The sequence below is a fragment of the Anas platyrhynchos genome, chromosome 2 (genome assembly GCF_047663525.1).
Source record: "Anas platyrhynchos isolate ZD024472 breed Pekin duck chromosome 2, IASCAAS_PekinDuck_T2T, whole genome shotgun sequence".
NCBI lineage: Eukaryota > Metazoa > Chordata > Aves > Anseriformes > Anatidae > Anas > Anas platyrhynchos.
In genome coordinates, this window is record NC_092588.1 from 7,774,512 (window position 1) to 7,793,196 (window position 18,685).

Here is an 18,685-nt window from a genome sequence, read left to right on the forward strand (position 1 = left end):
TCTGTCAGGTGTGGTTCATTGTTCTTCTCATCATTTACCCAGCGGATGACTTCCACATGCAATTAGTGTGCTGTTTTGTTAGCGTGTTTAATTTAATATAGCATGTAGAGCCCTTCGTATGTGTGCGCTGTCCTTTGGGGAAAACATTTGTCTCAAAAACTGCACCATGGCACAGCTTGTGTGCTTCTGTGACATTCAAGAGAGATGAAACAGTTAGCTGGTACTGATCAGACAAGCACATAAGCCTGACTTTGAAAAGGTTGTTCTGCGTTACTATATTTATTTTGTTTGAGCCACAGAGAAATGCTTCCTTGTCAAAATGTTTCTTTAACAGGCTTTGCTTGCCATCCTTCTTGTGGTCTGGAGACTCAAACACAAGTCTAATAGACACTTCAACCTCATCAACATTAGTTTTTTGCCTCTAAGGCTAATCGCACCTTCCGGTTTATTCCTGCTTATCCTGGGGAACAACTGAAATGAAATAAAATGTAACGATGCTAATAATGGCACAATCAGTTAAGGAACAAGTTTTTAAGTCGTTGCTTGGGAAAAGCTGAAGATTTGCAGCTGAAGTGGCTGGGAGTAGACAGTACTTGAGGCACAACAGGATCAAGATGCACAAAGATAAATCAGGTGAATTTTACTGTCGTGCCTTTTATGTAGGCGATACCTGCACTGCCTAGAATGGTCACTTATATTGGGGAGTTTGTGCATGTTACAGGTGTACAAAACACCCCAAAAGTATACTGTGTCTGTCCCTCTTTACCATATGGTTACTTATATTTACCCTCTTTTTATGTACTTTTGTCGTTTGTTTGTTTTGCAGTAAATTGCTTTTGGCCAATGAATGTTTCTACATGAATTTAACTTCCTGTATCCTGAGAGATGTATTATAGCTTTATCTATTTTAATATCCTCACTGTGTTTTATTCCTATCTCATGTTTATTATTCCTCTCAGGCTTTATATTGTCCTTGTAGGAAAAAAAAAAAAAAAATCATTTATCTAAGAGTATAAAAGCAAAGCAGTATTTCATTGCTGGGATTTTTTTTTTTTTTTATGTGAGTTTGCTAAGGGCTTGGCTTGATCTCCAGACTTGCTGTGTATTTCTGCAAATCAAGCTTTTGGAATTTACTATGTGTTTTTATGTGCTACAGCATTGAAATGTTTTTCTGCCTTTCCCAGATATTTATTGAGAGCAAGTTCTGCCATATCACAACTGCCACCCATGGCGGATGCTCCCATGTCCAGCACTAATGAGTCCTGGAGGGTAAAAACATGTCACTGTGTAATTGTTTGGCATCCAAGGGAATCCTGCGCTGATGTAGAGCTCTCTCAGACACAGACCTGCATCTAGGTGCTGTGAAGCAGATGCTGAGAGCACTGGCCATAAGTTCTGTCCCACCGAGCTCTTCCATCTCCTTGCCATACAAGTTCCAATAGCAACCAGAGGAAGATGCTGCATGCTTTTTTTTGTTTGTTTGTTTTTTTCCTCTTTGAATTTTAAAAGACCATAACACCAGAGTCAGATTCCAGACACTGTGGAGACTGAGAACCTGATCTAAATGCCTATTTCAAGCCTCTGACCAGTTCTCAGGCTTTGGATCAGAGAACACCACTGCAGAGTTCTGTGAAATCTGAAGAGATAGGACAGCAGTTCAATGTTTAGTTTGCAACATAAATAAGTAAGTAAATAAGGCAAGATGACCTAACTGGCTGAGATCAAACCATCTATCAAATATGGCAAAGTTAATTGCTGTCAGATACCTTTATAAAGTTCACATTCTTGTTTTCACTACTTATTACATTGTTCTAATGAAGACATTTATGTAAAGTAACTGCAGTGCCTCTTGTGCATCTAAATAAAGAATATTGTTCATCTTTTCAGCAGAAATACCATATATGTAGATGACCTGTCTCTCAGAACAGAGACAGAGTTCAGTTGTGGCTTATAATCCTAGTTTCACAGTTACAAAGTTTTTTGTTTTTTTTTTTTTAAGAAATATCTAATCTTCACAGCCAGCTATAGCAGTCAATAGGTGTCTCTGTAAAATACATAAAAAACACGTATGATCAACTGCGATAAGAAGACAGATTTCCCAGTAAATCCATCTGCATGGAGTTTGGCCTTGGAACGGGGACAGCTTTTATATCCCTCTGGCAGAGCCAGCAGTCGCTCCCGTGATGCTGGCTATGACGGCGCGCAGCCATTTCAGTGTGCACGAACACCTTGGGTCTCACTCAGCCCAAGTACTGGGGGATCTGGGAATGGGGCTTCTGTTGGCCACGCTCTCATCCATGCCTCCTCTTTCCCCCTGCAGTAGGACGGTGATAGTGTTTAGCTTCCCCACAAGTCTTTTGGAGCAAGTCAGCCATTGCTGAACGACAATTTATTTACATAGGCGAGGAGAAACAGCTTCTTGGCAACTGCGTACACAGCAAATGCTGAATTTCTATTTTAACTTCTACTTCTTGGCCTAGCCGTGATGGCAGTTGGCTTGTTTGGAGGATGGCAAGTTACCTACTGAAAAGCTAGCAAATGCAGGGAGGGCAAACGCCAGCCCAAATCTGCTCTCTCCCCTTGGGGTGCCTATCCTTAACATCTTGCTGAAGTACTTGACGCTGGTTTTGGCCCCAAAGAGCTTTCAGAATAATCTAAAGGATTTCTTTGTAAATTGCAAACCTGGAGATAAAATAGAAATGAAAAGCTGGACAATCCAGAGAAATAAGGGAGTGGAAATCAGTCTGTGAGGCTGAAACCTGCACGGACTTTGAGCACCCAGAGGATAGGTGCCTAAAACAGGCATTGCGCCATTAAATAGTTTAACCAGACACTTTATCAGTTGCAACTATCTGTCTGGGGGGTTCTTTAATGATGCTTTTTAATTCAGCAGCGTTTTATAGTAACCTTAAAAACGTCAGATGCTGGACGCGAAGAAGGCATTATTTACTACGTGCTTTTTTTTTTTTTTTTTTTTTTTTTTAATCATCATTAATGACGCAAAACGTGCTCTCCCCACGGGAAAACACCGAATTTCTTTCAGCTTTCTCTCCTGCGCTCAGCGCCGGGGATCCGCGCGGGCGCAATTTTCAGACAGGAGAGCTTTTGGGGCGCGGAAGGGAAAACGAGGAGGGAAAAAGCATTTCGGGGGGGGGGGGGGGCGACGCAGGGCGGTGTCAGGAGCAGGTATTTCGCCTCGGTGGATGGAGCGGGGGTGAAGTTTGGGCTAGCGGCCGGCGGGGACGGACTGTGCGCGCACGTCGTCTCCTGTGCGCATCTCGTCTCCTGCGCCTCCTGCACCGCGCATCAGCCGCGCAGCACCGCGGAGAGCCGCGGAAAGGGGCGGAGGGGGGCAGAAGGGGGCGGCTCCGCCTTTGCCCGACTCCGAGGAGGAGCCGCCGGGGGCCCCGGCTCTTTCCACGTGGCTGGGGGCGCGCTATATGAGCGGGCAGGAAGCCCTGCTGGGGAGGGAAGGGGAGGGACGGGGGAGCGTAGGCTGCAGCAGCTCGGCGAGGAGCCGGCAGCGATCGGTTCGCCCTTCCCTGGCCATGGGGTTTGGCCGCCAGCCGGCCCCCAGCGCCCCGCCGTGAGTACCGGGCTCCCTCCTCTTCCTTCTCGACCTCCTCCTTCCCCGCTTACCTGCAAGTCCTCCCGCTCCCTCTGCTGCTCCTCGTTCGCCTAAGTTGGTTGTTATTATTATTTATTTTGGGGGAAGAGGGTGGCGACGTTATTTTGCTCATCTGGACGCAGAGGGTGGCCCCGCCGGAGCCCGCAGCATCCTCCGCCGGCCGCTCCGGAGCGGGGCGGCTGCGCCCTATCCCGCCGGGCTGCTCCCCCAAAAATCCCCGGAGAGGGGCAAAGGTGGGCTGGGGGGCACGGAGAGGCTCCGGGCAGCCCCCTTCCGTGGCTGGGTGGCTGGGAAGAAGCCTAACGGAGTCCCACGCCCCGCTGTTTGTATGGATTCATTTCTTTGCTTATTTTTTTTTTTTTTTTTTCACTTGGGTGGGCTGTGCGGCGAGGGAGGGAAGGCAGTGTTGCTCCGTTAGGGGAAAGCAGGCAGGCTGCCTGAGGTACCAGCACATCCTTACTCGCAGAATGAATTTCCAGCGGAGTATAAATAACTATCTCCGAGTTTGTTTGTTTGTTAGGTGTGTTGATGTTGTGCCGGAGGTGTCTCAGTAGCAAACATGCAACCTTAGTCCTTGTAATGATTGATTTTAGTTTGGGCAGAAATTGAAAACAAACGTTTAAAAAATGCCTGGATGCATATTTACTCCTTTGAGACATGCAGGATTTTTCAACTCTTTGTAAAGGTTGAGGGTGTATGTGTCCAATACACAGAAATAACTCTTTCATATAATTGTAAGTCTAAATTATATATTTGCCTGCTGGGCACACATGTTAAAGGAAAAACCTCCCTAATTATGGATCTTTCAGAGAGATTGGAAGGGTGACAAAGCCCTTGTAATCTTTTGGGTCAATTTTCATAAGCTCCAAAAGCTCTTTTTGAAAAGGAAATTAAACTTCAATGTGGAAAAGAGACAGGAAATTCGAGGATATGAAGAAGAAACTTCTCCTTTTGCTCTGATCCCATCCCCGGGAGTTCCTTTACACTGGTGTTTTTTGGTGACAGAAGGGAAAATGAAGAGCTAGCCACCTCTAAGCAGTCTTCCTGCCACTTGGCAGTTGAGAAGATATTCAATTAGCAGCAGCACGCTCCTCCTGGGGGTTATTGACATGGCTGTAGCTGGAGGGGTGGCTGTGGGAAGCATCTGCTTTGAAATACTTGTATCTCTACTCTTGGTGTCCCATGCGGTTCATGCCTGCCGCGGCCTTCTGCAGCTGGTATGTTCACTCCTCCTCAATTTTCAGGGCTTTGTCCAAAGCCTGTGTGTTGCAGGAAGCACGGCCGAAAGCACGACAGACACCAGTAGAGTCAGATCATGCTCCATTTTATTGCCTGAATAGCCTAACTTTTATAGTGAACTTAACAGGGGAGGACAGTGTTTCACACAAGATTATTGGTCAAAAGCACTCAGACAAACAACTACAAGAAAACAACCCCCTTGTGATTAGCAGTCACATAGACCTTGTCCCTGAAGCCAGCTACTGGTAACAATATTTTTCTGAATTCCTCAACTGGGCGATGTGGGAACACTGTCATGGGAACTTCTCATAGTTGCCCTGGTAGCTTGGTTTGCTCAGCTACGGCAAGCCATGGAATTTTTGCTGTTTCAAAAAATCCCTCAACACCTGTGGGGCTCTGCCCGCTGTTTGTAATGGCTCGGCAGAGCTGCTCTCCTGTTAGAATTTGGGGTTCACCCCAGGGACTATCTCTGGCTTTTGGCAGTGGCCAGTGGCTATCTGCAGGGCATGGCTGTGCGCCCCTTTCCTTCTGGGAACTTGATAGCTTTTAACCTGTTTGGACACACTTTCAGGCGGAGGTTGGGGGTAGAGAAGGGAATGATTGGATAAATAAAAGTGAATTTTTTTTTTTTATAAGTTAAGGGCACTTGTTTTCTTGATCATCCCTGATACAGTAAAAACCCTGGTGTGGGTCCATGGTGAACTTGGTGCTCTTCCTCTGCCAATTTCTCACTTTATTTACTTTGTTTTGGTGCTGCTGTAGGATAACATTTCAGCAGGCTTAAATCCTTTTCCTTAGCAAAGACAAAATCCCAGACTATGGTCCTCCCAAACCTTTTTTTTTTTTTTTTTTTTAAACAATATTTTTTTAAAGTACACTCCTGTCTGATATACTTGTATTGTACCTTTCTGCTAGTAGTATGTAAGAGCACAGTCTCATACAGAGCAAAAGGAGAGAAAAATCCAATTCCCTATTCTTTTGGCTCAGTCAATTTGTGCACAGTTGGACTGTGCGGTAGAGACAGCTGTTTGTATGAATTTTTCACGCATCCCAACCAGAAAGGTACCTGCAACCTTGTTTGCAGTTTTTTCTTTCAAACTTGATGATATTAGTAATGGTGATAGCATCTCAGCTGAGGAAGGGAACTTTTAACACTAAACGTCACTTCATTTAAGGTTTTGGATCTGCTTATCAATTTGGCTTTCTTTTGATGGAAAACTGGGAGTTATTTGAGGGGAAATCAGGGTCATGCAGATGGCAGTTCCATCTTCTTGGCTATAACAGCATCTTTTATCCCAGATACATTGTAAATGCTGTCATTAAATGATAGTAATAATATGTTTTTATTAAGAGCTTCTTTCAAAGGTATTTTTAAAAGTGTGGTGAAGCAGAAATGTGCTTCTGAAAGCAAAAGAGTAAGAGCAAATCCAGCTCCACAGAAAATTTAAAGTGCTGTTAATCCCACCACCTGGTGGAGCTTTTTATGGCGCCAGCTGAGGGAACACAGAATAAGGATGCATTTTTGTGTTTGTTTTTATTAGTCAGATGCTCTGTGTAGAGTTTTTCTTTTTTTTTTCTTACACCAGACTCTTACCAGTCAGAACAAACAAATAGTAGAGAGTACAGTTGTGGCCAATAATCCTAGTTTCACAGTTCAGGTTTTGTCAGTAGTATTTAATCTGCTTCACAGCCAGATATACCGGTCAATAGGTGTTTCTGTACAATACATAACACACGTATGATCAGCTGTGATAAGACATTTCCCAGTAAGTCCATCTGCATGGAGTTTGGCCTTGGAACAGGGACAGCTTTTATATCCCTCTGGCAGAGCCAGCAGTCGCTCCCGTGATGCTGGCTGTGATGGCGCGCAGCCATTTCAGTGTGCATGAACGCCTTGGGTCTCACTCAACCCAAGTATTGGGGATCTGGGAATGGGGCATCCGTTGGCCACGCTTTCATCCGTGCCTCTTCTTTCCCCCTGCAGTAGCATGGTGATAGTGTTTAGCTTCCCCACAAGTCTTTTGGAGCAAGCCAGCCATTGCTGAACGACAACTTATTTACATAGGCGAGGAGAAACAGCTTCTTGGCAACTGCGTACACAGCAAATGCTGAATTTCTATTTTAACTTCTGCTTGTTGGCCTAGCCGTGATGGCAGTTGGCTTGTTTGGAGGATGGCAAGTTACCTACTGAAAAGCTAGCAAATGCAGGGAGGGCAAATGCCAGCCCAAATCTGCTCTCTCCCCTTGTGGTGCCCATCTTTGCTGAAATACTTGACGCTGGTTTTGGCCCCAAAGAGCTTTCAGAATAATCTAAAAGATTTTTTAACCTTCTATATCTTCTATCTATTCCATACTTTGCAGAAGAGAGTACAGTGTTGACGGTGTCTCATCTAAAGTAGCACTCACCTGTAGGTAGGTGCATCAGTGATGTAAGAGACAGATTTCTTCCTCCTGTCCTTCTTTCCCTTACAGCACACTTTTTTATTTTTATTTTCAAAAGCAGAATGATGCTGGCATAGAGCACACCTGTAACCTGGGCATCCAAAAGCTATTTATTTTTACTTAAGAGCCTTTCTCAAGTGGAAGAATGTTTTTAACAGCCAGTTCCCCTTTAAAGGTACATTGAATGTTTTCATTAGAAAGGTTTCAGAGTAACCTCAGTTAGCTTTGTACTAATAGTTTTTCTGTGAATATTACTATAAAAATTTCCTGAGCAGCCTGTGTTCAATCATGTGTGCTGTGAGTTCTACCCATAGGACAAAACTGGAAGGGGAAGGCAGATCTGGAGCCTTAAAGCTTGGTCTGTTGCATAGAAATTTCATGCCTTCTTAGTCCTGAGCAGGTGAGGTGAAAATGCACCTTGGACTGTGTGCACAGTATGATTATTTTTTTTTTAAAGCCCCTAAATTTACAACTCATTTCTCCAATCTATTCATAAGCAGACTTAAGGAAGGTTGTTGATCTTAATCTGTGGATCTGTTTACTTCAGCCATTATGTATTTGAACCACCTAAAATAATGTCTAACAACTTACTGGATAAAGTATCTGACCAGGAAAAGAGAAACTTTCTACTTATCTGATATTGCTGAAAAAGGATAAAACAAGGTTGTAAGTGCCTTTTAATAAGGCCAAGTGTTAAAGAGATGCCTTTGCCCCTTTCTGATGTATGTAGTCCTGCTTGACTGCAGAAGAACCTACAAAATTAAAACATAAGTCAGAGGTATGGAAATTAAAAATAATCTTTTGACTGTCTACGATTTCTCATGCCCCAGAGTGGAATTACAACAGTGAGGAATGTTGTATTTGTCATATTCCTAAGAAGACATCTGTATGGGACAGGAGACTGAAACGTGCAGGCAAGCTACAGTTTATGCATGGTTATATTGCTTTTATTTTGCGTTTGTTTTATTGGTTTGCATGTTTATATTGCTTTTATTGCCACAGTATCTGCGACAGTAGGCAAGAGGTGAACCGAGGCTTCAGCTCGGGAAGGTGGTAAGTCCTGTGTGCCTTTCAAGTCCTGGGTGGTGTGATCCATCTGGTCCCACTGGTGAGGTGAATAAATGGCTTTGCAGTCCATCCAGAGCAGAGTTCCTCTCTGGGCCAGCCTGGTGTTTGAAGCTCATTCCTGGGTACTCAGGTGCCCAGCAGGCACCTGAGTACCATGAATCCTGTTCATGGTTTCGGGAGCTTGATCTCCACGGAGAGCCTGGGATTGCAGTTGCCTACCCATAGTCACCTGTTTTTCAGCATCTTACATATGATGTGACTTTTGTTTCCTAAATGTAGTTACTCAGTGCCATTCGAACTGGTCTTCTGGAGCTGGCTCAGGAATCTGTCTCTTGACACCTGGTGTCATCATATTTGGACCCCAGGAAGATGGCTGATTTCTAGGGCATCTCCAGTGGCCTTTGAAACCTGTGTTGGTCAACTGAATCATCCCTTCCATGAACTGTGGGAGCTGGGTATGTTTTCTGGGCACTAATCTTTAACTTATAAAACATATTATCAGCTTAAGTGTCTGTGTCTACTTAGGAGGCAAACTCATTAGAAGGGTTGTTTCCTGTCTCACGTGTGTCTGTTGTTCTGGAAACATCTCTGGACCACCCTGGCATCCATAAATGACAGCCACAGAGGAAGCACTATCAGCCTTTTGATCGCTTTTCCCTTTCTTACCCACAGTCTTCTCTTTCTACTGGTGTTGAGTTTCCCATGGTGTACCTTGTAAATAGCAGACTCAAATCACTTAACAGAAAATATCCTGTGAGGATGTGAGAAGCTCCTGTAGTTGGGGTTGTACAACATGCATAGCTGTGAATAGCTGTAAAGTAAAGAAAATGGAGCTCTGGGGGACAGGGAGCACTTTGCAGAAGAAACTCCCAATAACGGTAGAAACTTGCTCTGAAGTGTGAGACGAGGTTAGGGATGTCAATTGTAAAAATTGTAGTAATTGTTCACATACAATTCTGGGGGAAAAGAAGGGTGGAACTTAATTTGTTCCTGTCTTTCTGGCACTTTGAACTGCTCTTGATTAAATTGCTTAATCTGTACCGACATGTGTGTCCCTCCGCTGGGAGCGTGAGACTTTTGCCCGCATACTAGACGACAAAGCCTTTGGGCAGAGACTGGGTGCATTATTTCCAAGGGGCAGACAGGAAATCTGTAAACCTCATAAAATGACAGCTGTTTCTGTCAGCTGACGGCTGGGTATAGTGGAGTGCAAATGAGGCACAATAGAGATGGTTGTACCCTGCATCTGGTGAAAACTGTTTGAAGTGCAGAGTTCTTGCTCTGAGGACATCATCTCAATAGACCTCTTGTTCTTTAGTAGATCTTCTGTTTCTTTAGAGGTCCTTTCTCTCAGCAGCAGTTTTTGATGTGAGCTCAGCCCTCTGTAGTTCTTCACCCCAAAGAGTTAGAGTGGAAGAGGAAGCGGTGGCTGTGGTCAGAGCCTGCTGGGGCAAAACGTCCACTTCTGACACAGGACTGCTGCTGACAGAGGTGCTCACGCATACTCTAGGTGTCCCTAAAACTCCTTTGAGCCAGACCAGTTGCTATCCATCCCCTTGGAAGATTGTTCCACAGAGCAAAAACTGGCACAGTGAAGCTTAGGTATTAAACTGGATGCAAGTCAAAAATGTCTCTGGACTAGATAATTATTACTGATGTTTTCTCAGGTTTGGTGGATTTTTGCAATTTTTTTTTTTTAGCTTTGATGTACCAACACAAAGCAAAGGTATTTCCTTCTAAAGGGCATCACATTATTTCTGGAAGCTGGTTATTCAATCAATGTCTTGAATGTACATATCTGAAATGCTGTATGTGCTGACACATCACAGTACTGTACCAGCTCAACAAAGGAATTTAATTCTATCAAATCTGCCAGCTCAGTTAATGACCCTGCCAGGGAAGCATAAGGCATCACCTCCAGATTTTTAGGTAAGAATCATGCTCCATATATCCAGCTCAAATTCAATGAACACCACACATGCTCAGAACTGGATTTCTTTTTAAGATACCTGCCTACATTATGGTGCAAAAACAATCAAATTGCAAGATGTCATCTGAGTATTTGGGTCAGAACATACCAGCTGAAGTCCTGCAGAAAGCCCTGGTTTGGGATTAGTGTAGAATTAGACTGGTGATAATTCATCTTCAGACCTCTACAAAATTGTAGAAGAGAACATGGTGTAGAGCTACCTACAACTTGAGTTGGAGCTGAACTTACAGTATGACATTGTCTTCTTTTATGTTGCTCTTAACTTGGTGACAAAACTGAGAAAAGTACTGGTATATATGGATTCAATAGAAAGCTAAATTAAACATAATGAGGTCATGGTAACTTTGGTTTTGATCAAACAAAGTGTATTTGATTTGCCTGGCAAGGTTTTGGCATCGGGGGGACTGCATGGGTGGCTTCTGTGAGAAGAGCCCAGCAGCTGCCCCATGTTAGATAAGGGCCAGTTTTAGCTCACTCCAAAGGACTCTGCTGGCCAGAGACAAGCCACTAAGAGATGTTGTTTGTGCCTCTGTGAGAGCAGATTTAAGAAAAGAGGGGGCAGGGAAACTTCTCTGCAACAGCAGCTGGGAGAGAGGAATGAGAACCGTCCCTGAAACCCCCCAGGTGAGTGCAGCAGGAGGGCAGGAGGTGCTCCAGGCAGGCAGCAGCAGTTTCCCTGCAGCCTGTGGAGAGGCCCTTGGTGGAGCAGGCTGTCCCCCTGCAGCCCATGGGTCCCACATGGAGCAGATCTCCACACTGCAGCCCATGGAAGAGCCCCCGGTGGAGCTCAGCACCTGCAGGCTCAGTTCGGGAAGGACAGCATCCAGTGGGAGGGACCCCACAGGGAGCAAGGGCAGAGAGGGACCTTGAGGGAGCAGCTGATATGAAGCTCAAGAGGATGTATGAGGGGTGAAAATGTCTTTAGTTTGCTTTTAGTTTCTCAGTGCTCTAGCCTGTTAGTAATAGGTAATAGTATTAATCAGCTGAAACTGATTAATAACTGATGATGTCATGCTGAGTCTGTTTTGCCTGTGATGATAATTGTTGAGTGATCTCCCTGTCCTTATCTCAACCCTTGAGCCCTTTCTGTTGTATTTTCTCCTTTCTATTCTATTTTCTCCTTTTTACCCCCTTTCCTGTTGAGGAGGGGGGGTGAGAGAGTGGTGGAGCTCAGCTGCCCACCCAAGTAAAACCACCACACAAGGCATTCTTGCTTTTTGGTTCACTTAATCTTAATTCCAGGTCTATTTCAAACTCTTTGACATGGTCAAAATTATTTCTTTTGAAGAATCCAGAAGGAAATTCTGCCTTTAGAAATGTCAGAATAATTCCTCTGAATTTGACATGGCCTGCACTGACACCATTTATGTTGGCTGATGGCTATGTTGAAATTATGCCTGAACTTGGATTTTTGTTTCTTGTCTTTGAAATGATTTTTCTATTTAAGTTGTTAATGTTCTTCAGAAGGTTCACCCAGCATTTCTCTTGGGGGCAATTCTGTGGATTTTGAATAAATAAAGAAAGGATCAGTCCTGTGGTGTGGAGTTCTAAGAATTAGATATCTCCCTTCTTGCTCTTTTCTTTCCAGAATCTTCTGCTTTTCCCCTTTAGGTAATACTTGCTGTTTTGGGAAGCAATACCTGTATGATCAGGTCTCCTGTGGTTTCAGACTGCATTTTACAGATGGATCTGCTGTTCTTCCCAACCATTTGGCTTACATCTCGTCTAAAAATTCACCCTGAAATGTAAAAAATGAACTTTTTGCTTGCCTTTTACCTTGCTAACATAAGTTCAACATCAAACTTACAGAATCAAAATACAGAGTGTGAGAGGTTAAAAGCTTTACCAGAGCTTTGGGGTGAGTCTTCCTTGTTTCTCTTCTGTTCCTCTCCTTTCCGAATACACACTGAAATATTCTTCAGTCCTACTGTCCTGGTACCCTCCTGTGTTTCTCATCCCCTCATTTGCATGTCTCCTCACCACTCCCTGTACCACAATTGTTCCTTGCTAGAGGAGAGAATACTATTGCAGGTTATTTCTGTCTCTCCTGCCTCTCCCTTGACTCTGCAATGTTTTGTCCTCTGAGTGCCGTGTTCTGAGAGAACCAAGACATGGGAGGGTGGAGGACATTTAAACTTTGCACCTGAGGTCATGTGTGTGGCAGTGGGAGGATGTACTTGGGGCTGAGAACCTGGGACCTCCTCCCATCTCAGCTTCATTTTATCAGCTGCAGATGACAGCATTGGACCTTTGTTTCCTGAAGGCTGAATTCATCCTGTAAGATGCACGGAGACTCCAGTAAAGGTAAAAGCACTGCTCTCTTTAACTAACAGCTTGATTTCTGAATTGGGGAACTAAAAGATGATCTTCAACCTCATGGACAGTAGAACTTTAGGGACAGGACATTGGCTTCGGCAGTTCACTGTCAGCCACTCCACCGATTAGTGCAGTTGTTGCCATGCTTTGGCATATCACCAACAAAAATCATCTAAGCTTCTGCTTTGTCAGCTGTGGTGATTGATACCTGTGCTGCAGGAACAGTTTAATTTGGTACTCCTTTCCAGATGGCAGTTGTTGTGGTGCTTTTGCTTGCTTGGTTCCTGAGACCTTACAGAGCAATGGAAAGTGTCTCTGTCAGTCGCTCACTGTGACTGTTGCAGTAGACTTATGTGAATATTGCAAAAATATACATGCAAAAATAGAAACTGCTTTAGACCAGAAAAGCTAGAGGAAAAGCCTGTAACATGGTAGCAGGATGTGTGAAATAGCAGCTGCTGCACAACTTCTCAGATAGCATGATAAAACTGTAGGGATGCTAGAGCCATCTCAGATGGCCACTTCATTAGCTTGCTAGGTCAATGATATATGTGTATGCTGGGAAACAACCTAACAAAGCAAGCCCATTAAAGAGTGTACTGATTACAGACAAATTTTCCCCAAGGCCACCACATTAAGTTTGATAAGGCTTGTTTAACTGTAGATAGCTGTGTGCAATATTCAGGTGCTTTTTGGCCACTTTGAGGAACTGGAAGTGTTTGTGCATCTGTAAAGTATGTGTTCTGTAAAATATTTAAGGACACTGGAGAACGGTGATGCATAGTCCAGACAGAGGAAAAATGGAATAATTTAGGTCTCTTGCAAATGGAATTTTACTCAAGTTACAGGAAACAAATTTGACAAACTGAGATACCTCCTATTTTTTCTCATATCCTTAAAGATCATGGAAGCTTTCGGGGGGAGAAAGTACTGATAATATATAGGTCCTCTGAGTGTTGCTGTGATTCTCACAGTTCAGACTAGACATTAGGAAAAATTTCTTTACTGTGGGGGCTGTCAAACTGTAGAACAGGCTTCTTAGAGGTGGCTGATGCCCCATGCCTGCCAGTGTTTGAGGCATATGGGTAATGCCTTCAATAACGTGCTTTAACTTTTGGTTAGCCCTGAAGTGGTCAGGCAGCTGGATGATCTTTGTAGGTCCCTTTCAACAGAACTATCCTATTCCAACAGTTAAATTACACTGCTGTGCATTGGGTGTAGATGCCTGCTTAAGACATTTGTGCCCTACTTGGGCTTTTATTAAAGCACTCCAACTCTGGCACTGAGGAAGGCCAGTGCCTCAAATGGAAATGAGCCTCAAGCAGCTACATAAGTGGTTGTGTGGGCAAAGAGCAAAGGAGCAGGAGATGGATGCTGGCTGTTTAAAAATACAAGGTTGTTGAAAAATACAAGGTGGTACAGTAATTGCAGAAGCTGCTGAAACGTTTGCTGATAGCAATGAAACAAAAGAGTTCAGAGTAAGTTGCCTCTCTGCAAGGCAAGAGTCTCCTGTCAATAGTGGGTTGAGTATAAATATTGGCTGAGTAAGCTGCTATGTAAGTGCAATTCATTTTGGGATTTTTTAATAGGGGAAAACTGGAGGTTTGGATGGAAAAGAATCAATAGGTTACAATTACCATCCCAGCTCGCTTGGAAAGGAATGTCTGTGTTTTGCACAGTGAGAGAACAGGCTGCTCTTCTCTGCTGTTTTCTGACCTGTTGGAGTAGGAGAGGGGCTCTGTTGTGCCTTTGCTTCCACCTGCTTAAAAGGAGAGCATGCTTATCGTTTACCTATAGTTTTGAAAACAGTGGACAAAGAATGCTTTGTTAAGCCAAAACATCACTAGAATAAGCCAGAAGTGCTCAGCGTGGTCACTGCTGCTATTGTTTATTAGAGAAGAGCTTCCCTCTGCCCCAGTCTAGACAGTAGCTCTTTGTCCCCAGGGCTTAAAATACCCAAATCCAGTGTGCTGATGGGGAAACAATCCCACAAAGTCCCATGTTTGCCCTGTTTAAAGTTAATATTTTGGAAAAAGCATAGTTCTTCTGTGGGAACAAGCCTGACCAAGAGCTGGATGTTAGTGCAGCTGAGAGCAAAGCTTCGATCCTCGTTAGGCAGGCTGTCAGGGCCCTGCACATCCCAGCTTTCTTCTTTCGTGCATGTGTGAATTTCTTAATGAGGCTTTGCTCAAAATGTCAACTTCCCTAATTTATCTTGCCACATGCAAACTTAGAGGTTTTCTGTATCTTTATGAAAAATATCCAGCATATCCAGCAGAGCTTCATTTTGGGAAAACGGCATTTCATTGAGGTGTCAGTCGGCCCTAAGATTGTTCTTGGAGCCACTAACCACACTTCTGGCATGTCTTTGAGTCTGGAAATGTGTACTAGTAGTCTGGCTCTTGTCTGCCAGCAAAATCTTGTGCTGTTACTCTCTTGCTTTGAAATTTACTGTCTGTGATATGCAGATGCAGAAGATACTGGTGTGTATCCTCAGTGAGGAGCTTCTTGGGGAACAGACTGGAGGCAGAAGAGGAGACCCCCATCCCTGAGTTCCTACTTGAACCTGGTGCACTTGCTGTGCGTGTTTCAGATTTCCTTGGCATAAATACATGCACTGGGTGTTGGATCACCAGGGTGGAGCGTAACTCTTTCTTTCACCTCTTAGAAGAAACCTTGGCTTCTCAAGACGGCTCTTCTGTAGGGTGAAGCGTGGTGCTGTTGAAACTGGTGCTGCCTGCTCCTGTACTGCTGACCTCATTCTCAGTTAAACTGTGAGGTGTTGCATTCAGCTGCTGGTGCCTGAGGGTCAAGTTGAGGGTAAAACCAGGTTAGACTTGCTCATTTGGAAAAGCATCCCCCTCAGACGTCCTGGCCTCTACAAAAGAAACCGCTTTAAATTTGTCAAAGCCCAGATTCCTTTTTTTTTATACTTTTGTATCTAATCAGGTTTCATTTGACAAATGTAGCTCTTAGAGATGGAAATTCCGTTATTAAGGCACTGACACTTTTCTGAATATTAAAAAACCCTCTTGCTTTTACAGCTGTCAAAATCAATCTTTCTGATCTCCCCTTGAGCTGCCATGCTTTCTTCTGAGCTGATTGCTGCTCCTGGGCAGGTACGTGGCAACATGGCTTTGGCTGGTGCTGACAATATTGACTTCCAAGGAAATTAAGGTGTTTCTGCTTCTAGGACCAAGCACTGTGTTTGGTTTTTAATCCTCTTTTCCATCAGGAATAAATGCTGCATGACTGTTTCACCTTTCTCCAAGAGAGAATAGGGTCGTGCACGGTAACCTTGAGTATAGACTTGTCATATCTAATGAGCTCATTAGGGCTTGATCAGCTCATTACCTGGAGACTCTTTAGAAGACAAGACTGAAATATCTTACAGAGACAGAGTGGGTAGTGTGCTTCTCTCTGAGTCAGCACAGGGCTGTTTCTCAGCACATGTGTTAGAATCGATTGCTGAAGGTCTCATCTGCTTAATGAGACTTGCAAAGCATCTGACTTCTCCTGATCTCTAGAGCACATGGCACTTTTATGAACAACTGATGATACGGGTTTCCTTACCCAATTCCAACAGGACTGTTTTCAGCCTGCATAGCAGAGTACTTTTCTTAGACCTGTCTGTCATCATTGTCCGAGAGTCCTGTTAAAGGTACAAAAGGATAAAAATTTACTTTCTTGCAAAGTTACCCCTTCAGATTTCCTCCCCTTCCTGAAGGAAACTTTCATAGATGTGACAGCCCTTGGAACTCCACTTATAGCTCCTATTGAAATTCAACTTCCTGTCCAAAGTTATTGGGATGTGGGATTTTTTTTTCCCTCCCTCAAAGGTCAATTTACTTTGCAAAGAGTGCACAGTGTAAGATTTTAAACCTGATGCATGAACTTTAAGGCATGTTACAGAAACCTATAGAAAGCAACTTAGGTGTTGGGAAAATTAAAGATTGAAGAATTGGTTCTTTGGGAGGTGCAGAACAAAGAAACGGACTTGGCATCCAGAATTAAAGGTGCCCTACAGTTAGTCTGCTCAGCAGGCTGCTTTGGGAGGCATAAGCACTGTAAGCATCGTGGCAGAGAGACTGAACTGCTCCACATCAAATGAGAATAGTATCTGTGTAGGCTTATGCTATCTTTCTCAGCAGGCGATTTTTGTAGTTCTCCATTTCTTGTGAGATTTGTATCTTGATCTAAATATGAAAGACATGTCTTAGCCTCTTTCGCCAGGTTTTCCCATGTGTACACTCAAACTGGTGCACAGGCACAAGCATTAAGAATGGCAAAACTTGTATCCTTTTGATATAGTTGCACAGTAATGCATAGATCGATCAAGCTGGTAACTTTGTTTTTGATCTTACCAAAAAAATAAGCGAGGTATTCACTGGCACATGTCTTTTTGTTGCCTGAACCTTCAAAGGAAGTGTCAGAGGAAGGACACAAGTGACTTTCAGATGACATTGCATTCATTTGTAAGGGCACTGTAATTCTTGTTGAGATGCTTCTTAAGGTTGTTAAATGCATCTGGCAAAAGCTCTGCTTATGTTTTCCTTTGATATATGCCCGGAACCAGAGACAGATGCTGTAAATCAAAGTAATTAAATGTGTTCATTTCTTGTAAAAGATGGTTACTGTAGTTCATTTCATGGTTCAGGGGTCAGGAGTGGTCTTTAAATACAACTGTGCTCTGCCTGTGTAATTTGATTTTTTTTAATATTATTTTTATTTCTAATTGCAAGGCTTATTTAGGAACTTTGTAGGCAAAATAATTTTTCAAATGTCTTCTGCTGGGTGTTAGCAGCAATGCCGAGTCTTTGCTCCTCTGTTCAGAGGCAGAATGGGAGAGGGACATGCTGAAGGAAAATTTCTTAGTGCTTAGAAGAATTAGAATAAACCCAGCAAGCACATGGTTTGTGCTTAGCTCTGAGAGCCTGAATCTGATCCTGCTCTTACTAATCTCTAAAGGGATTATTCCTGATTTACACCATGATGAATGAAATCAGAATCTGGCCCTGAAAGCCTATTTGTACTTCAGACATTGTTTCAAGGCAGCTGACCCATGAGTATGAAAAAGTAGCTTGGCTTCCCGCAAGTTAATTGTCTAAATTTGTCAAGCTAAGTGGACTATAGTTTGTTTAGCAGGGTTTATTTTAAACTACAGATTCTTTATCCAAGGAACAGTATGGCACAAACTCAGGCTAGAATCCATTTACTTCTATTTGACTGATATGAGATGGTAACCAGAAGACCCTCTTTGGTACATCACAGTGCTCTTTATTTGCATAGTAGCTTTTGTCTAAAGATATTAAATAACTCCTTCGTTGCAATTCTGGAAGCTGTTCAGCCAGACAAGTCTTTCGATGACCTGCAGTGACTCTAGATGCTAGCAGTGAAGCAAAAATAAGCTGCTGCACTAGGTCTGTGGTCATGATTGACATCTGTAAGAAAAGGTCTTCAACCAAGAATGGGGTGAAGCTGTTAGCTGAAAATACTGGGGTTTCTGAAATAAAGGTTACAGCATGCCTATTTGCTGTGAAGAAAATTGATCTTTCTTAGCACGAGTTCGGCTAGTGCTCACTGAGACAAGTACCCAAGGCAAACATACAGCTTCGGGGTGGGAAAGCACAGGTCGGTCACCTTTGGATCATTGTGGCCAACTGCTTTACAGTCCCCAGCAGATACATTTTTTTGATTGTCTACATGCTCATTTTGAAGCCTGTATTTATATCATACCTGTCAGTATTGTGATAAAAAGGAAAGCGGAATACACCTTTTCATAGGGTTGCTCTAAAGGAAACTAATATCTTATATATCCTTGCGTATGAGCAACTCACATTTCTTGTTGCTGTAAGGCACAATTTTGCTGTAGCAATACACATTGTGCAGTCCCAGAGAGGAGACTTCAGCGATTCAAGCTGAGATGTTGGTGAGTGATGCTCTGAGAAGTTTGCACCAAGAATGAAAGCCTGGTAGACTTTGTCTGTAGCTTGTGCAAGCAT

The 18,685-nt window shown here is 43.5% G+C and overlaps 1 protein-coding gene across 3 annotated transcripts in view; it reads left to right on the forward strand.

Annotated features, from left to right (window-relative positions):
* The first annotated feature begins 3,446 nt into the window (after positions 1 to 3,446).
* The window catches only part of ST3GAL1 (ST3 beta-galactoside alpha-2,3-sialyltransferase 1), a 75,427-nt gene continuing 60,188 nt past the window's right edge, over positions 3,447 to 18,685 (forward strand). The window contains exon 1 of one of the 3 annotated variants that reach the window (XM_005010560.6): positions 3,447 to 3,586. The gene's annotated coding sequence lies outside the window, so the exon portion shown is untranslated. Of the gene's footprint in view, positions 3,587 to 3,665; positions 3,683 to 12,566; positions 12,672 to 18,685 lie in introns of those variants that run through there. The other 2 variants (XM_072034289.1, XM_038174266.2) reach the window with 2 other exon arrangements.